The sequence below is a fragment of the Aethalodelphis obliquidens genome, unplaced genomic scaffold (assembly GCF_003676395.1).
Source record: "Aethalodelphis obliquidens isolate GAN/ISIS:26980383/991018 unplaced genomic scaffold, ASM367639v1 scaffold53, whole genome shotgun sequence".
In the NCBI taxonomy this organism is placed as follows: domain Eukaryota; kingdom Metazoa; phylum Chordata; class Mammalia; order Artiodactyla; family Delphinidae; genus Aethalodelphis; species Aethalodelphis obliquidens.
Genome location: NW_020837997.1, coordinates 6,006,317 through 6,033,159, shown reverse-complemented (window position 1 = coordinate 6,033,159; position 26,843 = coordinate 6,006,317). Strand labels below are relative to the sequence as shown.

Here is a 26,843-nt window from a genome sequence, read left to right as displayed (position 1 = left end):
CTAAAAAGAGATTGTGTTCCAGTGGGAAGTGGTAAGGCAGACTGTAAACATGAAAACATAAAAACAAGGCACTATCAGAGGGTGGAGAGTGCTGGAAAAGTGGTGGATGGAGAGCAACTGGAGGTGGTGGGGAAGATCCCATGGAGGTGACACGGGGCTGGGGCTTGAAGAAGGAGGTGGAACCAGCCATGTGAGATCTAGGGGGAAGGGTGTTCCCAGAGGGGGGAACAGCTGGTGCAAAGGCTCAGTGGAGTAAGCAATGGGAGAGGGATCCAGAAAAGGCTGAGTGAGGGATTTGGATTGAATCTAAGAGTCATGGGAATGGACTGCAGCGTCCTGAATACTCAGTCCTGATGGGGTGAAGGCAGAAGAAGGGAGTCCAAGGCAGAGGTAACCACGATAATCCAAGTAATCCTGATGGGGGCAGGACCAGGGTGGGGGCCACAGAAGTGGGAAGAAGTGGGTGAAGTCAGGTTCTATTTGAAGATGGTTGTTATCGTCCTCAACTTAGAGGGAACAGAATCTGAGAGGTTAAGTAACTTGCCCAAGGTCACACAGCTCAGAAATGGGGAAAGGGCAAGAAAATCCAAGTCTGACTTTTCAATTATATGAAAGATGTCGGGTTGTGGGCAGTGTGACCTCAGGTCACCTAGAGAGGTGGGGATCCAGGGTGCTGGTGGGGTACTAGGAGGAGGGGTCCTCAGACCCAGAAAATCCACCTGTCCTTATGTTGGTCCCTGCTTGCCCCTGGACTGCAGGGCTGGCAAGTGACAAGCTGCAAATTGAACTGAGACCCAGTGGGGAGACATATCAGAGGTGTCCCGAACTAGCCTGGACCCCGTATACCCAGTGTAGTGTAGCCCATTCAGAGAGATGACAGGGGCCATGGGACCTCAGGAGAGCCTGGAAGCCCTGGCTGGTCCTTAAGTGGGAAGGGATGGGGGGTGGGGGTGGGCTTAGGATCTGAGGCTGCACCACCTTCATTATCCCAGATTTATGTGTATAATTCCCCCACCCCCAATAACTCCAGCATCTCCTCTGGCTGCAAACTCAACTCCCCCGGAAGCAGCCGCGGAGCCGCCAGCCACCGAGCCATTAGCAAGCAGGGAAGGGGTGGAGGGAAGCAATCAGCAGGGGGGCACCGGGAGTGCAAGAGAGAGGTGGAGGTAGGCGGGAACTGGAAAGGATGGGAGGGAGGTGGCAAGATGAAAGAGAACAGGGGAAGGAAACAGGGCCGGGAGGGGAGGAGGAGCCACGGCGGGTTCTTCGAGGCGGGCATGTGCCCCAGACGACTTGGTTGGCTTGGCCGCAGAGTGCGGGCTCCAGGGGCAACCGAGGGTCTTCTGAGCCCTTTCTGGCCAATGCCAAGGTCGATGAGGGGCTCTGTTGGGCTCCCTCAGTCCAGGAATTACTAGAAGCCCAGGAGCCCCTTCTTCTGGGAACCAAAGTCCGAGGCCAGCTGCCAGGCGTCCCCCATGACCGAGCTAGCCCACCTGCAGGGGCTGCCCCTCAGAGCCCCGGGCTTTGGGGGTGGGGGTGGGAGGGTCCCAACTGCAGGGCTCTCGGTCCAGAGCGATGACTACCCGCCACCCCCGGGATGACCCCCTCCGCTCTGCAAGTCCCTCCCGGCCCTCGAGCCCCTGGGTGGGGGAGCGCGCGAGGCCCCTCTATGCCGGGGGAAATCAATGCCTCGCTAATGTAAGATTTCCAGGCGGGGGGTGGGGGGGAGCGCTTCATAAAAGATGTATTGTTTCGATTGCACGCTCGCGGCTCCCTCCCCGGCAGCCTGCAAGATGGCGGCGGCCCCAGCGGCGGGCGCGAAGCCGAGCCAGCCGGCCCGGGGAGGGGGAAGTGCGGCCCTCTCTCCGGCTGGGGAATGTGGGAAGAGAGGCTGGGGTGAAGGAAGGAAGGGGAGAGAGAGAAAGAGGGAGGGAAGAGGGGGCTGGGAGGCTGGGAGAACTAAGGGGAGGCGGGAGCCAGTCAGAGGGAGGAGGGCGGGCGGGGGGGGGGGGGGGGGGGGGATGGCTGGGAACCCGGAGGAGGCAAGAGAAAGGGAGCCCAACGAGGTGGCACCTAGGGAGGCAGGAGAGCAAGCCAGGGATAGGGGGTAGACGGAGGGCTCAGGGTCCAGGAAGGGAGGCGGGCTGGAGTGGGAGGGGCGAGGGAAGGACAGAGGGAAGGAAAATGGGAGAAAAAGGCAGTCAGGGGAGCCTGGACAGGAGGGACGGGACACCCCACCCCCACCCACAAGTTGTTGCTGGGCTCCACCCCGCCCTCCAGCCCCGCCCCTCGCTGGCTCTTTCCTGGTTCCGGTGCACATACCCCCCACACCCCCCACACCCCCACCCCCCACACCCCGCCACACGCCACCCCCGTGGACACGAGCCAAGGAGCTCCCCCATGGAGGTGGCTGCACCCCATTGGCCTGGCTCCCTACCCTCCTTCCTGTCCTGGCACCAGGGGTGCCCAACTGAGAGGGAACAAACCTACTCCATCCGTCTTTCTCTGGGCACCCTGCCCTGCCCAGGGGCTGGCATGGGGCAATATCCCCAGTGTCCCCCAACTCAGGGCCTCCAGGGTTGACCCCAAAGAGCCCCCCTTTCCTTAGCAGGATGTTTGGGTACATCTACAAATGTCCTACCTTCTGGAGAGGCAGGCCGAGGTTCCAGAGAGGGGAAACTGAGGCAGAAGAGAGCCAAGAACACTATAGATCTCCTTACCCCCCAAGGGTCCCACCCTCAGTGACCCCTCCTCCTGGCCTACTCCCCATCCTCCCTGGCAAGCACGATGAGAGTTTCATCGCCCCCTCCCCCCATTCCAACCTTCCTGCTTCACCGTAGGGGAGCTCTCAAACGCCTGAAAATATCTTTAAATTAGGAAAAAGAGCTAAGCCGCCAGGGTCCTTTGGTCTATTAAAGGAGGAGCAGAGGCCACTGGCGCCACCACCCCACTTTACTCTGGTTTTGCATTTGAAGCCCAGACGGCAGATCCAGCTGGAACAATGATGGGGCCTGCCCAGCCGGCCCCAGGTCCTTCCTTTTAAGTGTCCCTGTGCCCCCTGCCAGGTGTGCCAAAATTAGGATGGCTCCCTTCTCCAGCCCTTTTCATCCCCCCTCTCCCCCACCCCACCCCCCTCCCCGTGCTCCTGGGACTTCCGAGGCACTAATGAAGCTCTTGCAGCTGCCTTTCCTTTAGGCAGAGCCTGTCTGGGGGAACCCGAGTCAGGGCCGTGCGTGGAAATCCATCCTTGAAGAACTGCCCCCAGGGATGGATTCAGGTGCCATGTTCCATGAGGGTCTTCGTACAGGACCCTCCCTTCCCCACTCCCTGCTGCTCCAATCCCTCTAGGTCCTGGTGACATCCACCTCCTCCAGGCAGCCCTCCCAGCCTGCTGGCACTTGCTCCCTACTGTTTCCCATGGGGCTGGGCAATGGAGTCAAGCTGCCTGGGTTCAGGTCCAGGCCTCACCTCTTTCTAGCCGTATGTCTCCCAGGGCAGATTGGTTAACTGCTCAGAGCCTCAGTTTCCCCATCTGTCAAGTGAGGATAGTTACAAAAATCTATGTCATGAGACTTTTATGATGCTGAAAGGTCATATGTGCAAAGTGGGTACGAGAATCCCTAGGCCTGTTGCTGCAGCCACACCAGCCCCTCACTGAACCCCAAACACACCCAGCATGCTCCTACCTCTGGGCTTCCACTGGCTGTTCCTTCTAGATACCCATCCCCACAGCCCCCTCCTCCCTTTAGTATGTCACCTGCTCAGAATGACCTTCCCTAGCCACTTAGCCATCACCGCGTTGTTTACCATCACCTGTTTTATCGCCACCTGACATTATATTACTTAGCTTAGGCTCTGGAACCCAAGGGCCTTGGTTCAAATCCTGGCTTCACAGTTACTGGCTGTGCGACCTTAGGCATGTTATTTAACTTCTCTGAGCCTCAGTTCCCTCATTTATATAATGGGGATAGTAATAAAACCTGCCTCATACAGCTGTTGGGATGGATAAGCAACTTGGTAAATGGAAAACCTTCAGAAAAGTACCTGGCCCACACTAGGTGTTATTCCCAAAGTAATATTGTTTCTATTATTTCTGGGTACCTTCTCTCCTTCCTTCTCATCCTCACCCCTGACTAGAATGTAAGCCCTTCTGAGGGCTAATACTTCAGGGGGCAGTATTTGTTTTATTCACTGCTGTATTCTCATTGCCCAAATGGCCTGGTACATAATAGATGCTCAATAATTGTTTGTAAAATGAATGAATAAATGAGGTTCTACTGGACCTGTCCGAGCCTCGGTTTTCTCATCTATAAATTGGGATGATAATAGCATGTACTTCACAGATGTTGAGGATTCCATGAAATAAGTGCTACTGTTATTATTTTTAGCAATAATTCACAGTGAGTCTACAACATAATGCCTAGTACTTAGAGGGTATGCAATATAATTGATCTAGATCTAGAGGCAGGGAGAATTGTGGGAGACACATCTTATTACCTCCAACACTCTTGCTTTCTTCCTTTGCTAACAGAGCATTCGCTAGTTGATTGACTATCTGCCTTGCTCTGTACTTGCTACCTAGCCTCCCTTGCTTCTCACTGGCCAGAAGTGTGGCTGAATGACACATTTCTGGCCAATGAGACCCAAGCAGAAGTTGGCTGGGGGGTTCAGGGAAGGGTGAGCATGCTATTTGAGCCTCAGTTGCTTTATCTATAAAATGGGGATAAAAACAGCAACTGGCTGGGGTGAGGATCACACAACTGATATAGAGGGATATCTAGGTGACCATGATGCTGGCTTTGATGCCGTCTAGCTGCTGGTTTCCAACAGCACCAGGCACCAAAATCCAGATTGTTCGGTGAGGAAAAAGCAACCTTTTGGTTTAAGCCACTGCAGCTCAGGTATTTTGATACTTGCAGCCCAATGCATTCCCAAATGATAATATTGAATTTTTCTGGATCTCCAAAAATGCTCAGGATAGGGTAGATGGTTTTGTTTTTTTTTTTTTTTGCGGTACGCAGGCCTCTCACTGTTGTGTCCTCTTCTGTTGCGGAGCACAGGCTCCGGACGCGCAGGCTCAGCGGCCATGGCTTACGGGCCCAGCCGCTCCGCGGCACGTGGGATCTTCCCGGACGAGGCACGAACCTGTGTCCCCTGCATCGGCAGGCGGACTCTCAACCACTGCGCCACCAGGGAAGCCCCAGGGTAGATGTTTATTAATAATTTTTTACGTTAACGAAGTATGGATTGAGGCTCAGGTGCGGGAGCATAAAAAAAAAAGAAAAAGGGAAAGTGGATGCATTTAACTGGGCCCCTGTACAGTCCAGGGAGAGGTGACAAGAGACAGTCTATAAGGGAGGGAGAGTGTTACAAGGTGAATTGTGTCCCCTCAAAAAAGATATGTTGAGGTCCTAACCACCAGTACCTCAGAATGTGACTTTATTTGGAAAGAGGGTTGTTACTGATGTATTTAGTTAAGATGACATCATACTGTAGGGTGGGACCTTAACCCAATATGACTGGATTATAAATTTAGGGAATTCCTGGCAGTCCAGTGGTTAGGACTCCGTGCTCTCACCACCAAGGGCCCGGGTTCTATCCCTGGCTGGGGAACTAAAATCCCACAAGACGCGCAGTGCGGCCAATAAATAAATAAATTATTCTAAGAAAAGAGATACAGATACACGAAAGGAGAACGCCACGTAGTGATGGAGACGGTCTGTAGTGATGCGTCTACAAGCCAGGGAACACCAAGGATGGCTAGCAACCACCAGAAGCTGGCAGAGGCAGGGAAGGATCCTCCCCTAGAAACCTCAGAGGGAGTGGAGCTCTGCCGACACCTTGATTTCAGACTTCTGGTCTCCAGAACTGTGAGACAATACATTTCCATTACTTTAAACCCCCAGTTTGTGGTAGTGTGTGATGGCAGCCCTAGGAAATGAATGCAAGAGTCGAAAACAGCAGGATACAATGCAGGAGGCCCACTCAGGCTTTCAGCTCCGTGACTTGGAGCAAATTGCCCACTCCTGGGTATGTTTAGCACTCTCTGCAGGCTCAGGGCACAAAGATGGATAACAAGGGTCCTCCGCCCATGGGCATGGCATCACTCCACATGCTGCAAAGTCCTTCCAGCCTTCCAGAATCTCCCCAGGCAGAATTAACACATCCCAGGGTGCCCTCAGTGCAGGTTTCGGTGGTTGCTGTCATTCCTGTGGATTTAAGATTATGGATGCCTTTGTCTCCCCAGCAAGCCAGGAACCTCCCTGAGGGCAAGAAATGGCCCTTTCATCAATGCAGCCCAGCATGACAGAACCATCTCCTGGACAAAACCAAGGGGTGTAGAACTTCCCTAGCGGTCCAGTGGCTAAGACTCCATGCTCCCCAATACAGGGGGCAGGCGCTCCCAATGCAGTGGTTCAATCCCTGGTGGGGGAACTAAGATCCTGCATGCTGTACGGCGCGGACAAAAAAGAAAGAAAGAAAAAAAAAAAACCAAGGGGTGTAAACCCACTTAGGTGCCTGGGCGCTCAGAAATGCCCCTCTGGTTGTAAGCAAGAGAATTCACACATGGGTCTCAATGAAGACCCCAATGCTGGTGTTGAAAATGCCTGGGTCCAAATCCCAGTCCTGCCTGGGACTGGCTGAGTCACCTGTAGGTAAATGGCTTTGTTGCTCTGTGCCTTAGTTTCTCTAACTGTAAAAGGAGGAACAATGGCAGTCCTACTTGGTAGGGCCATTTCAAGGATTAAGTCTTTTTTGACAATTTTTATTGGAGTATAGTTGCTTTACAGTGTTGTGTTAATTTCCGCTGTACAGCAAAGTGAATGAGTTATACATATATCTACTCTTTTTTAGATTCTTTTCCCATATAGGTCATTATAGAGTATTAAGTAGAGTTCTCTATGCTATATAGTAGGCCCTTATTAGTTACCTATTTTATATGCAGTAGTGTGTATATGAAGCATTAAGTCTTTAATCCATTTTGAGTTCATTTTTACCAGTGATGTAAGAGAAGGATCTAGTTTCATTCTTTTGCATGTGAATATCCTATTTTCCCAGCACAATTTATTGAAGAGACTGTCTTTTCTGCACTGACTCTTCTTGGCTCCCTTATCAAATAGTAGTTGACCACATATGCATGGGTTTATTTCTGGGCTCTCAATTCTATTCCATTGGTCTACGTGTCTTTTTTTAATGCCAGGACCATACTGTTTTGATTCCTGTTGCTTTGTAATATAGTTTGAAATCAGGACATGTGATACCTCTGGCTTTGTTCTTTCTCAGGATTTCTCTGGCTCATTTCAAGGATTAAATGAGATCATGCCTATCAGATACTCAGAAGTCAGATGCACAGTAAGTGCTTAATGAGTATTGGTCCCATGCATGGGTGGACAGCATTAGCTAAGCGTGTGCATGGAGGAAGATGTGAGGCCAGCACGCTGCCCCCAGGGCCAGAAGTTCAGCACTGGTGGACTAAGAACTCTCCCCTTATATCGTTCCCTTCCTTATGTAGGTACAGGAAGGGAAAAGGGCTGATTGGGGGGATATGAGAGACCCAGATAGCCTGACTAGACACCTAACTTAACTCCATCATTACTGAGCACCCACTGTGTTCCAGGATCTGATTTAGAATACAAAAGCCTCTCTGGCTGTAGCAAATCAGCTGGATGGAGACTGGTGGGGAGGAGAGGCTTTGATGAAAGTGAGAGACAAGGATAGCTTGGCATGAGCTGGTGGCAGTACAGGTGGAGAAAGGTCTATGGATTCAAGAAAAATTTTGGAGTTGGAGTTGACAGAGTTTGCTAATGGACTGGATGTAAGAGGTGAGAGTAAGGGAGAAGTCTAGAGCAATCAAGTAGATGGTTTACCAGTCAGTGTTCATGTGCCTTCCCTCATGTCCCTCTGGCACGCAGCATCACAACGTAACAAATTATCCTCAAACCTAGTGGCCTAAAACAACGTGCACTTATTATTTCACAGTTTCTGTGACTCAGGAATCCAGGTGTGGCTTAGCTGGGTCCCTCTGGCTCACAGAGGTCTCACAGAGGTCCCACAGGGGTCCCACAGCTCTCACAGAGCTGCAACCAAGATGGCGGCCGGGGCTATGGTCTTGTCTGAAGGATTGAATGGGGAGGACCCACTTCCAAGCTCACTCGCTGTTGGCAGGATTCAGTCCCTCACTGGCTATTGGTCAGAGGCGGCCTCCTTTAGCTCTTTGCCATGTGGGCCTCTCCATAGGGCAGGTCACAACATGGAGATGGCTTTGCTCAGAGCGAGCAAGAGAGGGAGAGTGAGAAGATACCTAAAATGGAAGTCACTGACATTTTGTAACCTAATCTTGGAAGGGATATCCCACAAGCTTTGCCACATTCTTTATGTTTTTCCTTCTTTAAGATTATTTTTTTTTTTTGATGTGGCCCATTTTTAAAGTCTTTATTGAATTTGTTACAATATTGCTTCTGTTTTAAGTTTTGGTTTTTTGGCTCTGAGGCATGTGGGATCTTAGCTCCCCGACCAGGGATGGAACCCGTGCCCCTGCATTGGAAGGCAAAGTCTTAACCACTGGATCACCAGGGAATTCCCACCTTAGCCACAGCCTGTTGGTTAGAAACAAGTCATAGAGTCCCACGCATACCCAAGGAGAAGGAACCACACAAGGGTGGAGATTGACGGGAGCCATTCAGAGCCCGCACTATGCACATCAGGCCAATGGCGCCATATCGCCGGCACCTGCAACCCTTTGCCTGACAGCTCTCTCTGGCTGCAGAGGCAGCTCAGACCTGCCTGGGGGTAACCAGACATTCTGGAAGATCCATTCAATGGACATAACCCAGCTCCCTCATCCTTCACATGAGATGACTCTGAGGTGTGTGCCCCACAGGTCTCGGGGTGCGGGGGGGAATTAAGCCCTAAGTGTCCCAGTATAATCTGCAAATGGATACACTCTTTGCTGGGTGCCCTCCCTCCTCTGTCTCCCCTCCCCTCTCCCCTGCCGGTGCTTCCTGCGGTTGCCTTCCAGGTAAATCACTTGCATTGGAATCGAGGTGTCTCAGAGCTCATTCTGGAGAACACAACTGCGTTCATTTCCTAGGGCTCCTGTAATAAATTACCACACACGTGGTGGCTTAAGACAACAGAAGTATATTGTCTCACAGTTCTGGAGGCCGGAAGTCCAACATCAAGGTGTGGGCAGGGCCGTGCTCCCTCTGAAGGCTGCAGGGGAGAATCCTTCCTTGCCTCTCTCCTGGCTTCTGGTGGCTGTGAGCCATCCTTGGCTTTCGTCGGCTTGTAGCTGCATCGCTCCCATCTCTGCCTCCATCTTCTTCTCCGTGTGTCCTCTCCTCCTCTTAGAAGGACACCTATCGTTGGATTTAGAGCCCAGCCTAGATCCAATATCTATCATCTCAAGATCCTTGGTTGATGACATCTGCAAAGAACAAGGTCACATTCTGAGGTTCCAGGTGAACGTGAAATGGGGGCGGGGCATTATTCCACCCATTAGACCAATGGAGAACAGTGGTGCTGCCATTAACTGAGCTGGGGAAGACAGGAGAGGTGCAGGTCTGGGGTGAGTGGAGGGGTCAAGAGTTCTGTTTCAGACGTGATACTTGGGCATACCCACCGGGTTTCCAAGGGGAGACACCCAGGGGGGCAGCTGAAGGCGGTGGAGAGGCCCAAGCTGGAGCTGTCATTGGAAGATAACATTGTCAGATATAAGTGGCATTTAAGTCCTCAAACCTGTTCAAGATCACCAGGGAGCTGATTGTAGACACAGGAAAGAAGAGGGCAAGCTCATGGCTCTCTGTGCAATATTAAGGACAGGGGATGAGGAGGAATCAGCAGAAGAGACTGGTCAGGGGCAGTCGGGGAGGTGGAAGGGGAGCTCGAGAAGCATACCGTCCTGGAGGCTGAGCAAAGGTCCTTGAAGTTGGCAGGATGGAGCCCTTTCCCTGGCTGGGCAGGGACAAAAGCCCAACTGGAGTGGGATGGAGAGGGGATCAGAGAAGAGGATCTAGAGCCGGGGAGGAGAGACAGCTCGTGGAATGCTCTGCTGGGGGCCGAGAATGTATTCGTTTCCTGTGGCTGCTGTAACAGATAGCCAGATCTGGGCGGCTTAAATACAACAGAAAACAAAACCAAAGCAAAACAAAACCAGAAACCCCGCAGAAATGTATTCCCTCACAGTTCTGGAGGCCAGAAACCCAAAATCAGTGTCATCAGGCCCAAATCAAGGCAACCCTCTGGAGTCCCTAGGGGAAAATCTATTCTTTGCCCCGACCAGCTTCTGATGGCTCCGGGTGTCCCTCGGTGTGTGACTGGATCACTCCAACCTCTGCCTCCAACTTCACATGGCCTCTTCCCCTATGGTTGTGTCTCCCTTTCTCTTCTCTTCTAAGGATTAGAGCTCATCCTAACCCAGGATGATCTCATTTTAAGATTCTTAATTTAATGATAACTGCAATGACCCTCTTTCCAAATAAGTTCACATCTGCAGGTTCTGCAGTGGGAATGTGGACATATCTTTTGGGGGGGGTCACCATTCAGCCCACTACAGGAAGGAAAGGAACAGGGTTGGGGATGGGGAGGGCCTCCCACAGCTGCTGTTTCTAAATGAGCAAAACAAGGACCGTCACTGGCCTTGAGACTAAAGGTTGACTATGCACAGGACAGTCATGGCTACATCTCAGTACAGGAGAAAACCTCTCTGTCCAGAAACAGGGTGAAAGCTCCCAAGTCTCTGGCCACTGATACACGCCATTCCTCGGCACCTACCTAGCCCTCACCTCACTGGACCCCATGACTTTTCTCCTAGGTCTGAGCCTGCACCATGTTCTTTCAAGCCTCAAGACATTTGCCCAGGGGAGGACTTCCCTGGTGGCACAGTGGTTAAGAATCCGCCTGCCAATGCAGGAGACACGGGTTCAATCCCTGGTCCGGGAAGATCCCACATGCCTCAGAGCAACTAAGCCCGTGCACCACAACTACTGTGCTCTAGAGCCCGCAAGCCACAACTACTGAGCCTGCACGCTGCAACTACTGAAGCCCACGCGCCTAGAGCCCATGCTCCACAACAAGAGAAGCCACCACAATGAGAAGCCTGGGTGCCGCAACTAGAGAAAGCCTGCGCGCAGTAATGAAGACCCAACGCAGCCAAAAAAAAAAAAAAAAGATGTTTGCCCAAGAGACATTCCTGGTGGCCCAGTGGTTAAGACTCTGCGCTTCCACTGCAGCACTGCAGGGGGCACAGTTTTGATCCCTGGTCAGGGAACTAAGATCCCACATGCCGCGTGGCAGGGCCAAAAAAAAAAAAAAAAAAAAGATGTTTACCCAGGAAGTTCCCCCGACCTGGATGGCCTTTACGCCTACAACTGTTCATCTGTCCTCCAAGTTTCAGCTTAAGGGTCTCTTCCTCAGTGGGTGGGGGCCTTAGTTATGCCAAAAATCCCGTTATCGATTCCATCACAACACTCACTCTCTCCTGAACAGTTTCCATGATTGTAATTACATAGTTTTGCACAATTATTGCTTTTTTATTATTTATTTATTTATTTTTGGTTGCATTAGGTCTTCATTGCAGTGCACGGGCTTCTCCTTGCAGTGGCTTCTCATTGCGGTAGCTTCTCTTGTTGCAGAGCACAGGCTCTAGGCACGCAGGCTTCAGTAGTTGCAGCACTTGGGCTCAGTAGTTGCGGTGCACGGTCTAAGTAGTTGTGGCGCACGGGCTTAGTTGCTCCACGGCATGTGGGATCTTCCTGGACCAGGGCTCAGAACCCATGTCCCCTGCATTGGCAGGCAGATTCTTAACCACTGCATCACCAGGGAAGTCCCATAGTTTTGCACAATTATTTTTAAATGTCAATCTCTCCCCCCATTCTAGAATGTGGGCCTGGGGAGGCCAGGCCTGGGAGACCACCATGTCCCTTACACCTAGCTCAGGGATGGCACACACACAGCAAGTGCTCAGTAAATGGGCCCAGGTTGCTGGAGGAATTCCTTTGTTCAGGTCAGGGGGATGCTCTGGGTATCACCCAACCCAAGAGGTGACTTGGTATCTCAGTGGATGTTCTGGAATCTTCTCTGGCGTGAGGGGGACACCAGGCGCACATACACACACACACAAAATTATCACCCAGACCCCAATTTCTCGACGGACTATTTTCCTCCCCCGGGCAGAAAATGAACCATTATTAAAACAACACGGCGACCGGCTGGGAAAACCCATTTGCAGCGATTTATATCGCATCACCGCGGCTGGCTGCCTAGAGGAAATGGGAGGAGAAGCGCCGGGTTTAAGCACTGGGTGAAGAATCGCGTTGCATCAGAGGGAGAACAGATGGGTGCTTTTCGTCCCCTCTCTCCCCCTGCTCAGGCTCCGAGTCAGGAATCCATGTCAGCCCTGGGTATGTTCTTGGTGCGATGCGGGCGACTCTGGGAGTAGGCGGGCCAGGCTGCTGGGCCCCAGGGGCCAAGGGGGGGCTTGGGACCCAGCCAGGATGCCCTGTCCTTCTGCCCACTTCCTGTGGTGCCAGATGGTTCGGTGGCCCCTTGATCTGAGCCCCTTCCCCCAATCCCCCAAGGGATTTTCCTCTCCTTTTATTTCCTCCCTCATCCATTGCCTCTTTCCTCGAAAGCAGTACCATGTCCTGTCCCTTCACCCCCATGGCGGAACGCACAGCAGTTGGTCAGATATACGCAGACATGGGCTAACCCACCATTACCCCGCGCATCATGTTCTGACGTTATCATTTATGCGTCTGCCCTCCCCGCCAAGCTGTGAGCACACTCAAAGGAGGGCGCTCTTTCACTTCTTTCACTCATTTATGGATCCACGGTACTTCCACCCCCAAAGAAAGCCTGACGCACAGCCAGCGTTGGGGTGGGGGGGGGTGATGCGAGCATGACTGAGTCATTTGGCCCTTTAAAAGCCATCAGTGGCTTCTCTCCTTCAAAGTTGAAACCTGTTAGCGTGGCTCTAAGGGCCCCTCCCAATCTAGACCCAAAACACCTGTTCAGTTTTATCCTAACACCCCGCAGCCGCCTGGGACCCAGGCACTTTCTAGTCAATTCCACTGGATGATCCGTGGTCCCTATCTCACCCATGATGCTTTGCGTGGCTACCTCTGAACATTTCCGCACCTGGATACCTTGCCCTGTCTGTGTCCACCTTTTGAAACTGGGAGTTTGACACCCAGAGCCCAATCCAGCCCACGGATGTGATTTGCTTGGCCCATGCAAGGTTCTTAAAAATTGTAATGAGTCGCCACCTTTTAAATATCAGGCGATTGTTGCATAAAAATCTGTGTTCCTGGCTTTCCATCAAAAGACGCAGCCTCTGTGAAGCCGAGGGCACACGCCCAGTGCAAGGGGCAGCGCTCAGTAAGGGCAGCCCCACACCGAGGAGACAGCACAGCTTTGCCAGCTCTCATGCGGTGAGTAGCTAAGGGGACTCTGGACCCAGACGGAACCACTCAACCTTCCTGTTCTGGAATCTTCTGCCTGCCCACCTGAAGCAGTTCTCCTGGCTTCTCCACCTAGCTTGGTTTCCTGGGAGGCTGGGCTGTGTGGACCCCAACAGCCTTCTGGGTCCTCTGGCTCAGGTTGGATTCAGCCCATGAGGACCCCTGTGGTGGTGGTGGGGGGGGGAAGTGAGAGACATATCTGTCCCTCAGTTTGGTCCCTCACCCTGTGGCCTCTGTGGACCACCTGTGTCCCTGTCGCTCGAGGTCACGGGTTTTCCCCATCCACGCAGCCTGTGGTGTTTCCGGCTTATGGCAACTGCTCCCTCCCCTTGCCTCTCGGACCTAAGTGTGCTAACCCTCCCCCCTCTACTAGCCCAAGGTGTGGCATTATTCCTTGTGGTTCCCTACATCTGTCCATGCTTTATAAATTCGTCCCTTCGTTGAACTCTGATCAAATTACCCAATTTGAATGCGCCCTTTGTTTCCTGCCTAGGGCCCTGACTGTGATACAGCCTCTATGCCTCAGTTAACCCACCTGGTAAATGGGGATAATACCTGCCTCTAGAGTTGATGCAAGGGTAAATGAGTTAGTACTGTGTAAGGAGAGGGCTTAGCAAGTGCTGATAAATGTTAGCAATTATTATTGTTCTTTGCCACAGTCCTCACCACTCCTTATTGCCCCCCATCACTGAACTGAAGGTCACCTGTGCTACTGCTGATGCAGTTGTCTTCTTGACCTGGCCGCTCAGCATGTTTATATTACCTGCTGTCCTCTATAGGCGTGTGTTGTCACCAGCTCTCTGTTGTCACCTCTGCTGCAGAGTTCCCAGGCAGTCCTCCACCCCATGGGATGTCCATCCCTCCATGCGCTCCTCCATTAACAGTGATCCCAGGAATTCCCTGGTGGTCCAGTGGTTAAGACTCAGCGCTTTCACTGCCATGGCCTGGGTTCAATCCCTGGTCGGGGAACTAAGATCCCGCAAGCCTCACCACATGGCCAAAAAAAAAAATATATATATATATAGGAGTGATCTATTCAAATGTTTGCCTTCCCCACTGTACCACGCCTTCCAGGGGCTTTGTAAATGTTCAGAGAATTGAATATCAGGGCCTGTATTAGTTCCTTAGGGCTGCTGTAACAAAAGACCATAAACGGGGTGGCTTAAAATAAGGAATTTATTCTCTCACTGTTCTGAAGACCAAAGTTGAAATCAAGATGTCAGCCAGGTGGTGCTCCCTCCACAGGTTCTAAGGGAAGATCCTTCCTTGCTTCTTCCAGCTTCTGGTGCTTCTTGACTTGTGGCTCTATCACTCCAATCTCTGCCTCTGTCTTCACATGGCCTTCTCCTCTCTCTTTGCCCCTTCTCTTCTAAGGATACTTGTCATTGGACTGGGGACTTCCCCTAACCAGGATCGTCTCATCAAAAGAGCCTTAGTTAGGGCTTCCCTGGTGGCGCAGTGGTTGGGAGTCCGCCTGCCGGTGCAGGGGATACGGTGTTCGTGCCCCGGTCTGGGAAGATCCCACGTGCCGCAGAGCGGCTGGGCCCGTGAGCCATGGCCGCTGAGCCTGCGTGTCCGGAGCCTGTGCTCCGCGACGGGAGAGGCCTCAGCGGTGAGAGGCCCGAGTACCGCAAAAAAAAAAAAGAGCCTTAAGTATATCTGCAAAGGCACTGTGTTCAGATAAGCTCACGGTCCCAGGTTCTAGGTGGACATATCTTGTGGGGGCCGCCCTTTGGCCCACCAGCCAGGTCCCAACAGCTTCTGGAGCCCTTAGCTTTCTTGCTTTCTCTGTTCATTCATTCAGTTTTTTGAAGCCAGTGGAGACTCAGAGCCTGGAAGCCCAGCCCCTGGCCCCTGGCCTCTGGCTCACAGTGGGTGGTTCCCTCCCCCACCCCCAGCCCCACCTACGGGGCGCATAGGTCCAAATGTCACCCAATGGCCCTCTGTTTCTGCTCCTCTGTGAGCTGCCGAAGAGCTGGGGTGAGCCCCCGTCTGCCCCCCAGCTCACAGAGAACACCCCCCTACCCCGCAAGTACTGTGGTGAGGGCATATCAGTCCTCTGCAGCGTCAGGCTGAGCTGAGCGGTTGTCATTTCTCTTCCACGTGTCAGAACTCTGCATTCCCTTCCACAGTTCACAGGCTGGCCTCTGACCTGCCTGCAATTTCTTTCCAGGGCTGACAGGTTGGGTTAAGAGAGACTGCTCCCCTGAGCCGAGACATACTTTTGGCTGCAGCCCTCCCCTTGCCAAGAAGGCCCAAAGCTCCTGGCTCTGCACTTTCTCTGGACAGAAACTGTTACCTCACTTTCCTACCATCCCCTCCCTCCATTGCAAAAGGGCCAAGCTGGCCCAGGGACCCGTTCTGTTCAGCCTGTTTGGGTTAACGCTTTTTTTAAAAACATAATTTCTTTTTGAGGTTAAAATTCACCTAAGATGAACCATTTAAAGTGTACACTTCGGTGCATTTTTGTATATTCAAGTGTTGTGCAACTATCACCAGTATCTAATTCCAGAACATTCCTATCACCCCAAAGGGAACCCCGGACCCATTAGCAGCCACTTTCCATTACCCCCTCCCTTCACCCCCACCCCCCGCAACCACTAATCTGTTTTCTGTCTCTGTGGCTTTGCCTCTTCTGGACATTTGATATAAACGGAGTCGTGTAATCTGTGGCCTTTTGTGTCTGGCTTTTCTCACTCAGCATCATGTTTTTGAGGGTCATTCGTGTTGTAGGGTTCACTCCTTTATTGTGAAGCACATACTTCTAAAATACAGTTCTGTGAATTTTTAAAATATGTTCCACCCTGATCACCACCATAGCTTAAGATATAGAATTTGCCAGTCCCTCGAGAGCTCCCCAAGGCCACTTCTGGGTGAGTGCCTTGCCTCAAAATATCACTTTCCCAGTGATCCTCACCTGAAGGTGGTTGTGTCCGCCGTCCCACAAGGGACATTTATCTCAACTAGGCACATGCTACTGGCATCTAGTGGGGAGAGGCCAGGGATGCGTCTCAACATCCTCCAATGCACAGGAGAGACCCCCTACAACAAAGAATCGTCCGGCCCCAAATGTCAGTGGTCCAAAGTTAGGAGACACTGGGCTCCCCCGACTCCATGGATTACTTCTGCCCATCCTTGAGGGTCACGGGAATGGGATCATGCAGTGAACCCTATTTGTGTCATATGCCTCATGCCCAGGGCTGTGTATGAGTTCGTACCTTGTTCTTTTTGGCTGCGTCGGGTCTTAGTTGCAGCATGCGGGATCTTCGTTGAGGCATGCGGGATCTTTCGTTGTGGCGTGTGGGCTCTTCATTGTGGTGCGCGGGCTTCTCTCTAGTTGTGGCATGTGGGTTTTCTCTTCTGTAGTTGTGGTGAGCAGGCTCCAGGGCGTGTGGGCTCTGTAGTTGTGGCGCATGGGTTCCAGAGTGCGTGGGCTCTGTAGTTGGCGGCACGCGGGCTCTAGTTGAGGCGCCCAAGCTCAGTAGTTGTGGCACACGGGCTTAGCTGCCCCGTGGCATGTGGGATCTTAGTTCCCTCACCAGGGATGGAACCTGCATCTCCTGCATTGTAAGGTGGATTCTTTACCACTGGACCACCACGGAAGTCCCCATACTTTGTTCTTTTTCATTGCTGCACCATATTCCATTGAATGAGTATACACCCATTAATTTTCCATTTGCCCGTCGATGGTCACATGGCCGGTGTCCAGCATCTGGCGATGGTGAATGAATCTGCTATGAACATTCATGTATGTGACTTTTGGTGGCAGAAGCTCCCATTCCCATTGAGAATAAACCCAAGAATGGAATTGCTGGGTCAGAGCAATTGACAGCAATTAGTAGATCAGTCTGTGAGAGTTCAAGCTCAGGGAATTTTGCACAAAACCCCTGACTTCTCTCTTGAAGAATCTATTCTGTCAATTCCGAGCCTGACTTCCCATGTAGTAGCTCTCAGCTGAAGCTGAGTAGTAGCAAGCGGCTGCCGGCTTAAGAGGGGGTGCATGTCCAGCTCCCCACAGCTGTCACCTTCCCTCCTCGCTGCCTCACACCTGCCCCATTTCTGGTTTTCTTCCCTTGACAGCATCTGGCATTGAGGCCCCTGTCCTGGGCTCATGCAAGTTCGGGAACCACCTTCCTCCTGCCCTACTGCAGCCTGGACCCTGCTGGCATTTTTCTTGGCAACATCCTCAGAACCTCCTCTCTGCCCAGACCACCAGGGTCTTCTATCTTCAGCTGGTGGACTCCTGCTGTCTGCTTACAGGTCACTTCCCCAGGGCAACCTTCTCTGAGCCCCCTGGCTGGGTAGCGCTTCCAGCTTGAACTCTCCCACAGCCCCTAACTGTCTTCCATCCCTCACATCGTGGATTCCTTACCAGTTCCCAGTCAAGCAGGACTGCATCTGTCTCCTTCGTTTGCCCACCACCCAACTCAATGCACAGTGAATACTGGCCATGGGGCATGGGGCATGAAGAAGAGAGAGGGAGAGCCCTCCTGCCTGGTTGCAGGAGGAAGCTGGGTTCCTAGGCAGAGCTTGACATGCACACATCACTCCTCAGAACCTCATTCCCCATTGCTGGCCCTAGGGGTCAAGGCCTGAGAAAGTACCCTCCTCGCCCGTCCCCCCCCACAGTCTATACCAGCAATGGCTGGCAAAATGCAGGGCCCCTTCCCTGGGATCCTTAATTTCTCACAGGCCAGGCCCACCCCCCAACTATCCCAGCCGCCCATGCACTGTCAAAATGTCCCCCAGTCACGTCCTTCACCTCCAGGACTCTCCCTGACTCCTCACCTGTCTTCCCTCCACCAACTGTGCTCTACGCCCTCGGTAGTCCCCCACCTCCACCCCCCACCCCCGCCCTCGGCCAGACGCCTCAGCTTTCCCTCCTCACCCCTCCTCTCTCCCAAGCACTCAGCCAGCCATCGCCTTCTGCTCCTTACCTGACTCCTCCAACCTCCCCATGGCTTTATTTTCTCCCCCACTTTCAGCAGCCCCCAAGTCGGACACGCTCAGCTCTCTCCTTTCACCCGCACTTCGTCCCCTCACCCCGGACTCCTCCCCCGGCCCTGCGCCCTTCACCCTCCTCCCCTGGCCCCTGGGACTTGCCTCCAGCGCACCTGGTGGAGAAGAGGCGGGGCCTCCTCACCTGGCGGCCACAGAGCAGCGGGGCAGCGGCCCCTAGCGGCCGGGGAGGGAAGCGCAGCCCAACTGGCCTCCCCTCCCAGTTGGTGGGAATGGACCACCATTGCTGCCTGCCTGCTGTAGGTCAGACAGGACGGGGGAGGCTTCCTGGACTCTTGCCTTCCGGGAGTGAGGATGGTGGAGTGTTTGCAGTTCTCAATAGCGTGATCGAGAGGTGACATTTGAGGGCTTTCCGGGCTTCCCTGGTAGCGCAGTGGTTGAGAATCTGCCTGCCAATGCAGGGGACACGGGTTCGAACCCTGGTCTAGGAGGATCCCACATGCCTCGGGGCAACTGGGCCCATGAGCCACAACTACTGAGCCTGCGCGTCTGGAGCCTATGCTCCGCAACAAGAGAGGCCGCGATAGTGAGAGGCCCGCGCACCGCGATGAAGCGTGGCCCCCGCTTGCCACAACTAGAGAAAGCCCTCGCACAGAAACGAAGACCCAACACAGCAAAAATAAATAAATTAATTCATAAACTCCTACCCCCAACCTCTTAAAAAAAAAAAAAGAGGTGACATTTGAGTAGTCCTGATGGGGGAGGGGGGCGCATGGAGGGAGGGCGTCCTGTTGGCTCTGACCCTATGCCTCAAATCTGACCACTTCTCCCCAGCATCCTGTTCCAGGCCTCCATCGCCCTCACCTGCATTGTCTGTGAAATCCATCTCCCCAGTCTCCCGGCTCCCTCTCAAATCCTCTCTATAATTTTGTTTTAATTGAGGTAAAATTCGCAAAACACAAAATTAACCACTAACCATCTTAAAGCGAACTATTCAGTAGCATTTAGTACATTCACAATGTTATAACGTTGTACAACCATCACCTCTATCTAGTTCCAAGGCATTTTCATCATCCCAAAAGGCAACTCTGTATCCAGTGGCAATAACTTGCCCTCCCCCCTCCCCCAGCCCCTTGCGATCGCCAATCTGCTTTCTGTCTCTATGGATTTGCTGGTTCTGGACATTTCATTTCAATGGAATCATACAATACATGACCTTTTAGGTCTGATTTTTTTTCACTCAGCATAATGTTTTCAAGGTTCATCCCCATTGTAGCATGTATCAGAACTTCATTCCTTTTTACGGGTGAATAATGATTATACAACATTTATTTATCTGATCAACCACTGATGAACATTTGGGTTGTTTCCATCTTCAAACTTCTGTGAATAGTGCTGCTGTGAACGCTGGTGTACAAGTATCTATTTGGGTACCTGTCTTCAATTCTTTTAGGTACTTACTTAAGAGTGGAACTGCCGGGTCATATGGTAATTCTATGTTGTATTTATTGATCCTATGATCTGTTACATGTTCAAATAAGACCATGCCATCCCCCTGATCATAGTCTTCCCTTAGCTCCTTCTGTCACTGAGAATCTAATCCAGACCCTCCCTACAGCCTCTCAGGCTGTGTCTGGTGGTCCCACCAAGCTGGCCCTCTTGCTCTTCAAATTGTCCCGTCTGTTCCAACCACAGGACCTTTGCACTTACTGTTTCCTCTTCTTGGAACACCCTTCCCCCAGATTGCACATGATGAGCTTTCCGCTTTCAGGTCTCAGCTCAAATGTCTCCACATGCACAACCCTCCCAGCCACCTTAGCCTAAATCATACTCACCCACATCCCATCTCACGATTCTTCACTGCTTTTTCCTTCATAGGATTGTTCACGTTCTGAAATTTTCTTCTTGTTACTAGTGAATCACCAGCCTCCCCAATAAAGTGCAAGCTCCAGGAGGACAGCGACTTTGTGTCTCTTATTCACCATCATACCCTCAGCTTCCAAAACAGGGCCTGGAACCAGTGTCAGGACCAGGGTGAGGCAAAAAAAGAGAAAGCATATTTTAATGCAATACTTAAAAAAAAATAAAAATTCATGCAAAAATTCATGAGGAACAAAATGTCAAAATCTTCAATAAGAAGATAGCACCAGTTTTCCCGACGTTCCCTTTCCCCTCAGGCTCCAATGTGGCTCCATACGGCACTCATATTGATCCTGCCTTTATTTATTCTTTTTTTGCGATACGTGGGCCTCTCACTGCTGTGGCCTCTCCTGCTGTTGTGGCCTCTCCCGCTGCGGAGCACAGGCTCCGGACGCGCAGGCTCAGCGGCCACAGCTCACAAGCCCAGCCGCTCCGCGGCATGTGGGATCTTCCCGGACCGGGGCACGAACCCGCGTCCCCTGCATCGGCAGGCGGACTCTCAACCACTGCGCCACCAGGGAAGGCCCTGCCTTTATTTTAAAAGTTGATTCTTTTGGTCAGTATGGATTTTTTACATGAATTTTGGGTTTCTTAACTATTGCATTGCAATACTATTTTTCTTGATCGCTGAGTTTTTTTGACATCCTCTTAAGTTTTGTGGCCCAGGAAGTGCCTCATTCGCCTCATCCCAGTGCTTGCCCTGTCTGGAGCTTAGTATTCGCTTCCTCCATCTATTGGTGTTTGAGGATGAATGGATGAGCCAGAGGGAGGCTGGGAGCCAGGCGACCACCAACACTTGAGTAGCAGGGCAGCGGCTCCAAGCGGGGTCCTGGGTCAGGCAGTCCTACTCAGAAGCTGACTTCAATTTTTTTAACTACTTGGGCAAGCCTCAGTTTTCCCTTCTGTAACATGGGGAGAAAGTAACTACCTCACGGGGAGATCATTAATAGTAAATGAGGGACTTCCCTGGAGGTCCAGTGGTTAAGACTCCATGCTTCCACTGCAGGGGGCACGGGTTTCCCTGGTCAGGGAACTAAGATCCTGCATGCGGTGCAGCAAAAAATAAAAAACAATAAAGATAACCATTAAAAAAAAAAAAAGACTAGTAGATTGTATGATATGTGAATTATACCTCAGTAAAGCTGTTTTAAAAAGCCAAAAAATAAAAACTAAATGAGACTCGGTCCACTTCTCAGCCAGCCTGGGTCTCTCCTCAGTCACCTCCTCAGACACCTCCACTTGAATATCTATTAAACCAAATGTAACTCCTGGATCTACCCTCCAAAACCACCCCTCCTTCGAGGGTCTCCGTCCTTCCAGGTGCTCAGGCCACAGGCTTTGACCTGCCTCTTTCCCTTGCATCCCACTTCCCGTATATCTGCTCCACCTTCAAAGTACACCCAGAATCCACCCGGTGCTCACCTCCTGTCACCTCCCTGCTCCTACCCCAGTATTGATCACCTGGACCAGTGCAGTCGCTTCCTCCCTGGTCCCCCAGCTTCTGTCCTTGACCCCCACACTCTGTTCCCCCACCAGGGCCAGAGGGCACCTGTGAACATCTAAGTCAGGGCACATCCCTCCTCTGCTCAGAATCTTCCATTGCTCCCAGCTGACTCCAAGCAAAAATCAGTTCTCCCCAAAGCACACTAGGCCGGCACGATCTGGCCCATTACCTCCCTACCCTCACCTCCTCCTCCTTTTGCCCTTACTCCCTCCCTCCAGCCACACAGGCTCTCTCATGGATCCTTGAACACTCAGCATGTTTCTGCCTCAGGACCTTTACATGGGCTGTTCCCTCTGCCTGGAACCCCCTTCCCCCAGATCTCCCCATGACTCCTCCCATCTCTTCAGGTCTTTACCCAAATACCACCTTCTCAGTGAGGTCTTCCCTGACCTCCTCTATCCAAAATTTCTGTCTTCCTTCCTTAATTTTCTTCCATAGCACTTATCATCATCTGACACCCTGTATCTTTTGTCTGATTTCTCATCTGTCTTCCTGATTGGAATGTCAGCCCCAAGAACAGAGAAGCTTGTCTCCCTTGTTCACTGCTGTGGCCCCAGCACCTAGGAGGTGCTCAATACATGCTTGTTTTTTTTGTTTTTTTGTGGGGTTTTTTTGTGGTACGCGGGCCTCTCACTGTTGTGGCCCCTCCCGTTGCGGAGCACAGGCTCCGGAGGTGCAGGCTCAGCGGCTGTGGCTCACGGGCCCAGCCGCTCCGCAGCGTGTGGGATCCTCCCGGACTGGGGCACGAACCTGTGTCCCCTGCATCGCCAGGCGGACTCTCAACCACTGTGCCACCAGGGAAGCCCAATACATGCTTGTTGACTGAATGCATACCTCCCCCCACACCCAAACACAGCAGTTGGAATTAATCCCCGCCCACGCAATATCCCCCCAGCTCAATTCTGAGACCACTTTACCTGGCTTTTCATTTGAGTGAAGGCATAGGACAGAACGGGGCTCAGTCACTGCGCAAGATGGGGGTACAGGGAGCTTCCAGGAGAGCCAGGGGCACACAGAACCCCACCCATCCACCCCTCAAGGCTTGGACAGATTCACCATCCACTACCCTAGCCCCCTGCTCACTTTCCAGAGCTGCTTCCATCGTGCTTTCTGCAGCTGCCTTACCCACGGGAGGGGGATGCACCCTGAGAGGGCCTCCAGTCCTGCTGCCAGGCCACTAGGGCATTCTCAGCACCTAGCACCCGGCCACACTGAAGGCTGTCAGGGGTCCTCTGTGTTTGAAGAATAAATGGAAGGAATGAATACATGAACCGAATGATGAGGAGACCCTCAGGGTTGTACATCCTGTGCCGAGCGGGCTCTAGGAAAAGCCGGGCTGGGGACGCCTGCTGGGCAGTGGAGGTCTGAGCGTTGTTCCTGAATCCAGGAACGAACGTGTTTCATCCCCAACCCCAAGCCCCGCTCCCCCCTCGCACGTGTTCTGGGTCTGCGCCCCTCACCCACCCCCCAGCCCTGCCACACACCGGACCTAAGGAACCCAAGGTAGGACACCCATGACTGAGGGCGCCAGGCCTGAGACAGAGGACACAGAGCACTGGGGACAGGGGAGGGTGGAGGAGCGCAGCGCCCAGGACGGTCAGCATAAGAGCCTGAAGCAGTGGGCACATCACACATGGAGGGCACAGGGCGAGGGCAGAGGGCACAGGTGAAAAGAGCCACCCACGTCTGAGTACAGGGTGCCCCAGGTGCTAGGTGCGCAGAATGTAGGGTCTCCAAGACGCCGGGGGATCGCTACATGGCGTGTCCTAGGCGTGGGGCAACCTGGGTGCGGGGGTTTGCTGGCACAGGGTGCAGAGAAGAGTGGGACGTCCAGGCTCAGGATGCACAGGACGTTGGGTATCCAAGGCGCGGGTCACGCTGGGCGTGGGAATCCCGAGGCACAAGGTAGGATGCCCGAAGCGAGGAGCGCCCTGGTAGTACGGAGTAGGGCGTCCTGGGCGCGGGGACGGACACGCGCAGTGCTGGGCACTCAGAGCCCGGGCGAGACTGCGCGCGCGCGCGCGGACGCGTTAGTTTCCGGAGCCGGGCTGCTGGCGCGGCCTCCACTGCGACTGCGCAGCCCAGGGTCTTGGGAGAGAAGAGGCGCTGGGGCTGTTTCGCGCCCCCAGCCTCTACTTATCCTTCGCTTCGTGAGCCCCTCGCCCGTGAGGCCAGAAAACCGAGATGGAATGGAGGCTAGTGAACTGATCCCGGCCACGACCAGGGGTGCTCCGCTGACCACGGGCTTTGGGAGAAATAGGAGGGGCTGGGAGGGCGTCCTGGCCAGGATTTTTCCAAACTGAGCCGGGGGTTTCTTAAAGCATGTCACTCCTTACCCTGATATAAGTTAAAGACACTGCCTCTCGCAGCCACTGAAGAATGCAAGTTAGAGCCATCTCCCAGGCACGCTCATAGGTTCCCAGGGTTGCTCCACAGAGGGAGGTGGGTGGACTGCTTAGGACCGGAGGGTGGAGTGGTGGGAGGAGGCTTGGAGCCAGAGGGCTCTGGAGATGCTCAGCTTTCCCTGAGATGCACGTTCTTCCCCCTTTCAGTCCTGCTGGGTTTATAGAAAGCTGACTGTGTGGATGTGGGGGGAGGGTTCCTGGTTGCCCCCTGTGGCACCGCCCCCTCTCCCCAGCACCCCAAAGCCTTCCGTGGGTCCTACCAGGTGCTGTCGAGATGCCTTCAAGTGGGAAATTGATGTGTGGAGACGTGGAACCTCCCCCATCCTCCCATCCTGGTATTGCACCAACCACAGATGGTTGGTGCAACCTTTCCGCAGCCACCAACCTCAACTTCATACGTATTTGGTCCCTCAGATCCAGCTGATGGGCCGGGTCACCCAGATTTAAGGCCCAAAGTCTGCAGCCAGGGAACCCTGGGTGTGAAGGAGGAACAAAGGTAGCCCACCTACTCTGTCCACCCCTGAAGTTTGGGGGCTGGATTTGGCCCAGGTTCCAGGCTGTAAGAATCCCTGCCCTGAAACGATGGCTGCCCACAGCAGGGGGCGGAGCGTGGTGGGCGCCTTAGAGGTAGCCCCTGGTTACCCAGCCAGCCTGGAAGTCTGGAGTCTCTGCCTTTCCCTAAATCCAGCCACAGCCACCAGGACAGGCTTCTGGGAAGGGATTCTTAGAGGACAGGTTCATTCACTTGCAGATGTTCCCTTCAGGCTTTCTTAGATATTCACAGTTCCCATCCTAGCCTGCCCCAAGTTTTGTGTATTTGCCACGCTGCCACCTGCCCCGCTGCTACTTCCACACTCTTTCCCAATTCCTCACCCATTCTGCAGAGCCAAGTTGGGGTGATAACGCATTCTCTTCCCTGGAGGTAGAGGCAAGGGTTTGCCCCCTCCCCATCCTCAGCCAGTCCCCTTCCTCTATAATCCAGATCGGGACTTGTCTGCCCTACTCCCCCCACTGTTGCCCGCTCTGTGTCTGCCAAGATTCAGCCCGGACCTTGTATGAACTGGCCGGTTTACTATTTAGGCCTCCCTTGGATGGACTCCCTTCCCCGAGCATCCAAGCCAGGGATTTGCTCCTCCCCACCCATCAGTCTTCGCGTTGCACCCATCTTTCATAAAACGCCAGGCTTCCAGGTTCGCTCTCCCGAGATCCTCACCGGATCTTACCTCTCAGGACCTTCCCGTACCCGCCCCCCTCAAGGATCCTTGCCACCCCCCTCCAGTTTTTCCTCAGCCCCCACCTTGCACTGAGCTGTCTATTCTGCCCAAGTGCCTATTTTTGGCCCGGGACCCGGTTTTATAGTCCCCACTGTGGGTCTTGGCAGTCACAGCTCTGGCTCCGGGGATCTAAGCCAAGTCGGACTGTCTTCCCCACCCCGGGGTGGGGGAGCGGTGCAGGGCTCCCTTCGGTAGCCTCAGCCTGAAACCTGCCCCTCGCCTCACTCGGCCAGATGCCTAGGAACACGCTGGTTCCTTGCCCTACTTCTTCAAGTCCACCGGCTGCAGTGCAGTTGCTAGGCTGTGGAAATCCGTACCGAGTTTTTGCTCTTGCCGAGAACCTAAAATTCAATTTTTTTTCTCCCTTCCCCCGACCCCCTCCCAAAGCGAGACGTTTGAGGTGTTTATATAGATACTAACCTCCCCCTAACACCACCCCCCCTCCCCGCTCCTCCGGCCCGGTCAGCTCCAAGCCCTTGTCCAGTTGCCAGGGATCTTTTGCTGGGGGTCTTGTCCCATCCCGCATATTCCAGTCCTGGCTTTGCGGCCCTCCCTCGCCTTTCATTGTAGGTCTGGTCTCCCAGGGTAGCGGCCTCCTCATTGCATTCCCTCCGCATCACCCCTGGATTGTGAAACCGCTTTTACCTGCCCGCTTCGGTGCAGCCAGCGCTCCGGATCCTTTCGTGTTCGAGTCCATCCCTCCTTTTGCCCCTCCTTCTTGCACGTAGCTGCCAGGAAGACGGCCCACGCGCCTCAGCCGCTAAGCAGCCCCCTCCTGGAGCCCCCTGCGAGCCCAGGTCTGGGAACTCTAGGCCAGGTCTTGCTTGTTCCCACTGCATTAGGCATGACGCATTACTCCGTCTCCCGAGGAAGAATCCGGCCCGAAATTTGCGTGCCCCGGGTGCATTTGGCCCTGTCGCAGCTCCCTTCGTTCCTCCCATCTCTATCTAATCCAACCCGGGTTTTGCATACCCCTTCCAGATCTCTCCCATTTCTCCCCTCACCGGGCTCGGCGCCTTTCCGTTACTTCGCTACGGGCAAAATCCGCTCCGGGTCTTCCTTGAGCTTGTCTCCCCTCCCCCACTTCCCGTTCCAACGCCGGGATCCAGCTCGTCTCCTTCCCTCTCCCCGTTTTTCCAGAGGGGCTTGAGGGGGTGAAGGGGAGTAAAATCCATCCCGGGTTTTCGGGCCGGCCCCCGGTGCGCTCGGGCAGGTTGCTGCGGCCGGTCCTGGGCGGCGGCTCCGCGCCGCGTTTTATGCGCGCCCGCGCCCCCCTCCTGGAGCTGGTGCGCCGGAGAGAGGGGTGAGCAGGCGGCTTGTC

At 53.5% G+C, this 26,843-nt stretch overlaps 1 long non-coding RNA gene across 1 annotated transcript; it reads right to left on the bottom strand.

The window, feature by feature from the left end:
- Nucleotides 1–8,990: 8,990 nt before the first annotated feature.
- LOC113608542 (uncharacterized) lies at nucleotides 8,991–26,637 on the bottom strand. Its single transcript, XR_003428354.1, has 3 exons — nucleotides 26,168–26,637; nucleotides 20,255–20,430; nucleotides 8,991–9,427 (listed from the first exon to the last, which is right to left on the bottom strand). It is a non-coding gene; the product is annotated as an uncharacterized LOC113608542 (long non-coding RNA).
- Nucleotides 26,638–26,843: the final 206 nt, after the last annotated feature.